We start from the raw sequence: 8161 nt of genomic DNA, 5'->3' as shown, positions 1-8161 counted from the left end.
CAATACAAACACAGATAAAAGTCTCATAAAAGGTTTTAAATAGCAGAAAAAAAAAAAAAAAACCAAACACACTACCCTATGAATTCCTTATTGAAAAAGAGATAAATAAGAATAGATATGATAAAGGCATGGAAATTGTGTTACGGAAAAAGATCTCACCATCCAGATGCAGAAATTTTTCACACATATTTTATGGGAGCCTTAAATTAGACAAGTTTCTCAATACATTTCAAGTATCACCTCATTAGACCTAAAAGTCTCATTTTCATTTAATTTGATAGTGGACAATATCTCCTTAAAACACATTACTTTTGTGTGATGTTACAAAATTCGTGTCCATCTTCCTAAAAATACCCATTCAGTTCTGGAGGAGATATACTCACTTTCCCTCTGGATGAAGACCTGAAGTGCTGCAATTCTGTGCCACTACTGTATCAGTGGAGTGTGTAAATACCAGCGATGCTACAATTAGCACACCATCTGGAAAAAATGGCATCCACTGACATTCACTGACACTTGCTGAATGTTTATGGAGATCAAGCAGTGGATGGGAGCACAGTGAGGTAGTGCGTGGTGCGTTTTAGCAATGCATAGCTAGTGGTAGTGCTTATGTGGAAGAACAGTGTTTTGAGAATTTGCTCTAACAGATAGAGTTACCATACTCTTTGTAGCTGTTTCAATTTAAATGTAAATAAATAGGAGACATTATTTTTGAAGCAACTCATATTTGTTCTTTATGTTCAAAACTGGTAGAAGCAGAACCAGCCTCTCAAAAGCCCTAAGAGGTTTACCTCCTCAATCATGAAGCCTCCTGCTTCTTACTCGGTGAGTCAATGAATTTCAGCTGATGTCATCTGTCCAGCTGCCAATAAAGTATTACTGAAGTATTTAGTTGGAATCAGAGTGAAAATCCAAGCTGCAGTGAAGTTGAGGAAGAATCAATGTGTTAGCAATTGCATTCCACTTCTCTTCACCTAGGAAAACTATACTTAGATGCATTACATGGACTAAACAGGTGATTGGAAAGACTGTGGATGTTGCACAGCAATTTTGGAAGAGAAATGATGCATTCTCTCTTTCCATTGGGGAGTGCAATGTCTCCCTCAGGGAAGGGATACAGGCATGTGGTGGAGCCCTCTTCAAGGGAGGAGGGACCATGAAGCAAATGAATTAAAGTTTCCCAAATATACTGAGTGGTTGGTATACCCATCTCCAAATACTTGCAATTATGGTCATTCAATTCTACTACTATTTAAAGGAGAAAAGCAAAACACCAATCACATTCAGAACTATTTTTTTATGCTTTGACTACGGACATGACACTTTTTCAGAGCTTTTCCAGGCTTGCCTGTGGTGAAGCTAAACAGGCATGTAAGTTCTTCTGTAAGTAATTTCAGTCAATCTGGGAGCTCTGCAAATGTGAAAGGGGGGATAGGGAGTATTTTTACCATTTTCAGGACACACTGCAATTTTCAGCTTTGCTTAATGTATTTGATTCCATTGATTTATCTTTTCATTCCCTCCTAATAATTCAGCTACACATTACAGAATATTTATGTGTCTGTGCATTAATTTTTAATACTTAATGTAAATTCCCAACAGCTATGACTCAATCAAGGCTGTGTGCCTTGCAGTATAACCCATTTAACACGCAATAAATGCACAATTCTCTTAAAAAGCTGTGTTAATGATCATTCCAGTGTTCTGTTTTCTGCTGCTATTCTGCAGCTTCTAAAACATGACATTCTTGATACTCATGACTCAGAATTTTGTTCTGGGCAATAAATTATATGTATATATGTTTATATACGAGCTATAAGATTCAGTGAATTGATTCATCATTCAGTTCATGTGTCTACAAAGCCAGCTGCACAAGTTAATGAAAACTGAGTGGAATGATAAGATGCTTGCAAAAAGTCACTTTTTCTCCTTCTTGGCTGCACCTACAAAATTTGTGCAACTTTGCCATAAGCACACACATTTATCATTAAGAAATGTTGCAGCAAGACAAGTTTCCATCACAAACCATACTAACCAAACGGAACCAGTTTCTAGAAGTGTGGCTTTCCTGAGGACTTCGGTTACTTTCACTCCTAACTCAGAGGTAATGAGGCCAGTAGTCTCACAGAAGACATCCATGTACCAATGAAGATTAAAATGCAGGAAGCCTGTCAAAAGTTTACCATCTGGTTTGGCCTGGTTCTATGACTAGCGTGGTAGGGGAACCCATGGACCCATGCCCCGGGAAAAGGAAAAGGGGGAAAAGGGAAAGGGTAAGGAGATGGGCCTAAAAACAGAACAGCAGCAACAAGTCTGAGGAGAAACTAATTAATTTACTAAATAACAGAATGCAAGATAACACACTATAATAAAATATAATACTATTAAAATTGAAGATGATAAATCAAAATTGAATGAGAGAGTGTGTCCAAAAATCAAAGGCCTTACTGTAATGCTGAGGCGAGACGTCAAGCCGGGCCAAGCAGAAGAGAAAAGAGAGGGCATCTCGTGATATGTGAATAGTTTTATCTTTCCCTCTGAACGAAAAATGGAAACAGAGCAATGCAAAGTCCTTTGGGGTATGTGGTATGTAGTTCTTCTCTTCTGCGAACCAGGGTGCCTAGAACCATCCATGATCCATGGAACTGGAGTATTAATTCTTTAACTTCCAGTACACTACATGATATGATACATGTTATGATGTGGAATACCAATAACCAAAAATCATAAAACCACGACAAAGCCTGGCAACAGATTTTCAACCACAAGTTTAGAAAATTCAAACCTTTTTCACATCTCCACATGAAAAATTAAGTAATTAAAGTCATCATAGTGAAAAAACTGCTCAGAGAATCATAGAATCATAGAATGGCTTGGGTTTGATGGGACCCTAAGGATCATTAGATTCCAACCCTCCAGCCACAGGCAGGACCGCCAACTTGCAGATCTGGTACTAGATCAGTCTGCCCAGTGCCCCATCCAACCTGGTCTTGAACACCTCCAGGAACAGAGCGTCCACAGCCCCTCTATGCAGCCTGTTTTCCAACACCTCACCACTCTCTCTGTAAAGAACTTCCCCCTCACATCCAATGTAAGCCTTCCTTCCTTGAGCTTAAAACCATTCTCCCTTGTCCTATCACTGTCTACACTTGTAAATAGTTAATCCCCTTCCTGTTTATAATCCCCTTTTAAATACTGGAAGGCTGCAATGAGGTCTTCCTCACAGCCTTGTCTTCTCCAGGCCAAGCAAGCCCAGCTCCCTCAACCTGCCTTCATAGGGAGGTGCTCCAGACCTCTGATCATCTTCATGGCCCTCCTCTGGACTTTATCCAGCAGCTCCACATATTTTCTGTACTGGGGGCTCCAGACCTGGATGCAGTACTCCAGATGGGGCCTCACAAGGGCAGAGGAGAGAAGGACAATCACCTTCCTCTCCCTGCTGGCCACCCCTCTTCTGATGGCCCAGAATACCACTGGCCTTCTGAGCTGCAAGAGCACAGTGCTGGCTCCTGTTCCGTTTTTCATCCACCATGATCTCCAGGTCCTTCTCCACAGGGCTGCTCTTAAGTAGTTCTTCTCTCAGTCTGTACACATATCTGGGGTTCCTCCAACTGAAGTGCAAATCCTTGCACTATGCAAAGTTGTACTTCATTAGATTCCCATGTGCCCACCTTTTGAGTTTCTTGAGGTCCCTCTGGATGGCATCCCTTCCTTCTAATGCGTCAACACACACTCAGTTTGGTGTTATCAGCAATTTTGATGGGGATGCACTCAAGCCTGTCATTGATGTCACTGATGAAGATATTGAAGAGCACTGGTCCCAAGAGAGACCCCTGGGGGCATTGCTCATCACTGGCCTCCACCTGGACATAATACCATTGACCACACCCCTCTGTCTACAACCTTCCAACCAATTCTTTATCCACCGAATAGTCTGCCCCTCAAATCCATGTCTCTCCAGTGTAGGGATAAGGATGTGGTGGGGAACCATGTCAAAGGCCTTGCACAAATCCAGGTAGATGACATTAGTTGCCTTCCCTCTGTCCACTGAAGTTATCATTCCATCACAGAAGGCCATCAGATTGGTCAGTTACGACTTTTCCTTTGTAAAGCCATTCTTGCTGTCTCAAATAACCTGCTCAGACCTTATCTGCCTTCACATGTCTTCTACGAGGATCTGTTTCATGATCTTCCTAGGCAGAATGGAAGCTCATCGGCCTATAGTTCCCGGGTCCTCCTTCATCTCTTGGACATGAGAGTGGCATTTCCTTTTTTCCTGTCTCTGGTGACTTTGCCTGACAACCACATTTTTTTAAATACGCTCTTCTGTTTTCCCCTCTGCTTTTAATTTCCCATAACAAATATTAAAAAAAGAAAAAAGAAAAAAAAAAAGAATATCCCAAGTTATATCTATAGCTCCCAGTGGACCATGGGGCAATTATATCTTTTCCAGTGGGAATCACTTTATCTTTACAACCCCAAGCAAGATACCATGCTGCTCTTCTTTGAAAGCAGGGCTGAGGAGCTGAAGTTGCAAACTGAGGACTAACGTCACTCTGCTGCAGCATACAATTATGACATTTTTTAGCCAGATGTGGCTTTAGTGTTCAGCCAAACACTATGTCCTATGTCCATTTCAGAAATTAGACAGTGGTTACTACACTATTGTTTTCTACACAATAAATGCTAAAAAGCAAAGCAAAACCTAAAGATATTATACAACATATCAGTGATGATAGAAGACTTAGAATTTTGGATTGCAAAAGCAAAAAGTCCTTACTTGTATGCCTTGGTCAGTTTTAGAAACAAATTGAAAAGTTCTTATGTATACTTCACAGTGTAACCTTAATTGGAAAAAACGAAATTTTGAACAAATTACATCCCCTATATATTTGCAGTTGGAAATCAGTGATTTACCCTAGCTAAAATACTGGCTCACTATATCTTTCCATGCTTCCAAGCCATTTGTTAACTTTGCACACATTTAGAAGAATAGTTCAAACATGGCACAGCCTGCATTCGTGGATAATGCAAAGACTTGACATTGCTGGAATTTCAGAAAAATCTACTAACTCACTTTTCTCGTTACAGTCTCTCCAGGAACTAACACATGTAGAGCAATTTTAAAGTTGTAACACATTCTTAGGTAATCCTGTTGTATTATTTGGCTTAGTATCAGAAGTATTTTTAATCTCAAGAGTCTGTTTTGGACATTTGGAGTCAAAGACAGAGTTTTATTTTTTGAATTTATTTTTAACTGCTGGACTTCTGCTCTTGTCCTTTTCTAAGCCGTAGTGAGGCTCCTTTACCACATGCTATATTTAAAGAGTAGGACTGAAAAAAGTAGAATGTCTGAAGGAAAATTATAGACTGGTTGCTCACCACATCAGAGATGTTGAGGGTTAATTCTTATATTCAGTAGAGACGTGTCTCATGAATTTAAAAAAAAAGAAAAAACAGGAAAAAAAAACAAAACAAAAAAACAAATGAAATAACCAGAAGGACAGAAACACGTTGCAATCAATAATAATTTCCTTTAGCACAAATTTAAATTCTCACCTAAAAACTTAGTCAAACATCAGTCTTTTCTTGTGTCGGAGTTGTTTAGATGCATGATTAAAAAAGAAACAGGTTTAGATGTGCAGAATATGCTTCAGGGCACAGAATTGTCGGACAGATATGTGGGATGGATCTTCAGGGACTGAAATGAAAAATAGTAATAAGAATAGCAAGAAATCAAAAACCAATACCACTTCACTGCTTGCCTAAGCAATGCTGGAGAGGGGAAGAATCCATGCTTGGTTTCACTGAGCTGATGTGAGTTGTATTGCTCTTAAGGACATTTGTTACAGCCTCTGAAAACCTTTCAGTCTTTCGTGGCTTTTTTTTTGTTTTGGTTTGGTTTTCCCAAGGTAGGGAAGTGCCATTTCCCCAACCTAAATACTGAGACAGAGAGGAGACAAAACCTGCCTAGGGAGAACTAATCTTCCTTCTTCTTCTATTACCTGACATTTCCCAGTGCTTTCCTGTTCATTATATTTCTGCATCTCTTTTCCAGCAGAGAACGCCTGCACAGGAAAACAAGCACTTGCCATCTCAATTATCAGTTTTAAAAACACTCTGAGTTGCAAGTTTTATTACTGAAACACATAAAAATCCAACTCATTCTGACCTCTCATTGTCTGTGTCTGAGAGAAAAGAATGCGTCTATAAAAAACATTCTCTAGCTCTTTTTACACCATACCATCTTATTCTGCAGGAAGTCATACTCAGTCTTCACAATTTTGCTTTCTAAATATGGTCTAGACTTCAGTAAGAACAGTAGCAGTATGTGCTAAAATTAAGCACATGCTTAAACGTTTGGAACCACCACAAAGCATTTTTTTTGGTAAAAATTATCTATGGAAGAACGGTTATTGAGAAAGAGACAGAAATGTAGTGAAGATGGGGATAAATGAATGCACAGCCAATAAAGGAATGAGGTTCAAAAGAGCAAGAATTTATGTATCAGAGGAAAAGAGCTGATAGTATACGTGCATCCTGATGATGGCAAAGCTACATGAAAACAGTTATCAACCACCAATAATCTTGTGATGAATTGACTATTTTTCAATAAATAATAATGAAGCAAAACCTGAATCCCCAGTCAAGCAACACAAAGAAGCTACGTTTTTGTCAGTGTTGTTTTTCCTGGGCTTTGAGCACATCCTTGAGAGTGATGAGAGTAAATTGACAGTGACAATCTTCATTCGGTTGCCATCAGTATTGAAATAAGCTTGCTACCCAAAATTTAATGTGAATTATTTATTGGCTACCCCAGACATTCATCTTTTGGAAATTAATAACAGGATATGAAACTTGGTGCTTTGCTTGCTATGTCAGCCTTTGCTTTAATTTTGCAGTTTGCTGCAGTCAGAATCATCATCATACCTATTTCCTGCAAGATGGCAAGAGAATGATTACTGCTCCTTCTTATTTTATATCTGTAGTGTGTGAGAACACATTCTGGTACAAAGGTTTAGGTTAGAATGAGAAAACTATGATCCCTCATGGGTGTTCACTGCAGGTACGGAATATCCAGGGCATGCTCTTGTGCTTTGACAGCTACTTCTATTTTTAATGAAATAAAAATGTAAGTTATAAGGCCAGTAAGGAGAGTATGAAACAAAAATTCATCTAATCATAAATTTATACTTTCCATAAACAAATTTTTAGATTGATATGTTGAGATCATTGTTTTTTTTTTTACTTTTACTCTTTCTTCAAACAGGAAGATGTTCATGTTTGAGTTAATTATCTTCAAAACTTTGTTTACTTGTTCAATTGAAATCACAAGAGCTGAAATTCTTCTCCTATATTCAAACAGAAAGAACATCCACAGAGGAGTTAAGATCGACAAATACAAGGTAGGTTTATTAAAGTCCCCCCAAATTTTATGAAACTAGGGCTTTGCAGAATACGTGCTGCAATTATATAGTTTCTTGGACTCAAGTCAAGACTTCCATGCCTTGGAATGGAAACCCTTAGGACTCTGAGCAATTCAGCTGCACTGCCCAAGTCCATATGCTGCAGGAGCACGAGGCAGCAGTCTCCTGCTTCAGTGGTTCAACTAGGGCAAAGGACTCCTTCAAGCAGAGGCTGGAAAGACCCAGAAGCCCTGGAAGTGAATTTCTGTGCTCTGACGATGGGCTGCCTGAGGGGTGAGAGACTTGGAGACTCTTGTCCTTACCTGACTTTTCCCTACCATGGCTACAGCACAGTGTCAAGAACATGCACTGTAGTTGGTGCCAAGTTCTGGGAGAGAGCCCCTTCCTGCCTCACTGTGGCTTCACTGCATAACAGAGAGAACAGGCATGTAAGTGCTGAGCACCCAGTATTGCCTGCAGACCCCTCAGCACTGTCCTGACCTCCCTGCATATCAGTGCAGTCGCCCTTGGGGTGCAGAGACTTCGAGTTTGGAGTGCGTGTTTACAGAGCAGACTTCCAAACTTGAGCTGCAGCCAGTAACAGAGACTGTCTTTTGCCTTGGAGCTGCCTGAGGAATTTCTGAACACTCACCTCTTAATCTTTTTAACAGGAGCTTGTGATGCAAGAGCTGAGTTCTTCATGTACCAAAGCAGTGAAATTATAGGGTTAGTATCATATTTGAAGCTATGGTGAC

Source organism: Phasianus colchicus, chromosome Z, assembly GCF_987193195.1.
Source record: "Phasianus colchicus chromosome Z, bPhaCol1.hap1.1, whole genome shotgun sequence".
Lineage (NCBI taxonomy): Eukaryota > Metazoa > Chordata > Aves > Galliformes > Phasianidae > Phasianus > Phasianus colchicus.
This window is presented reverse-complemented; position numbering follows the sequence as displayed.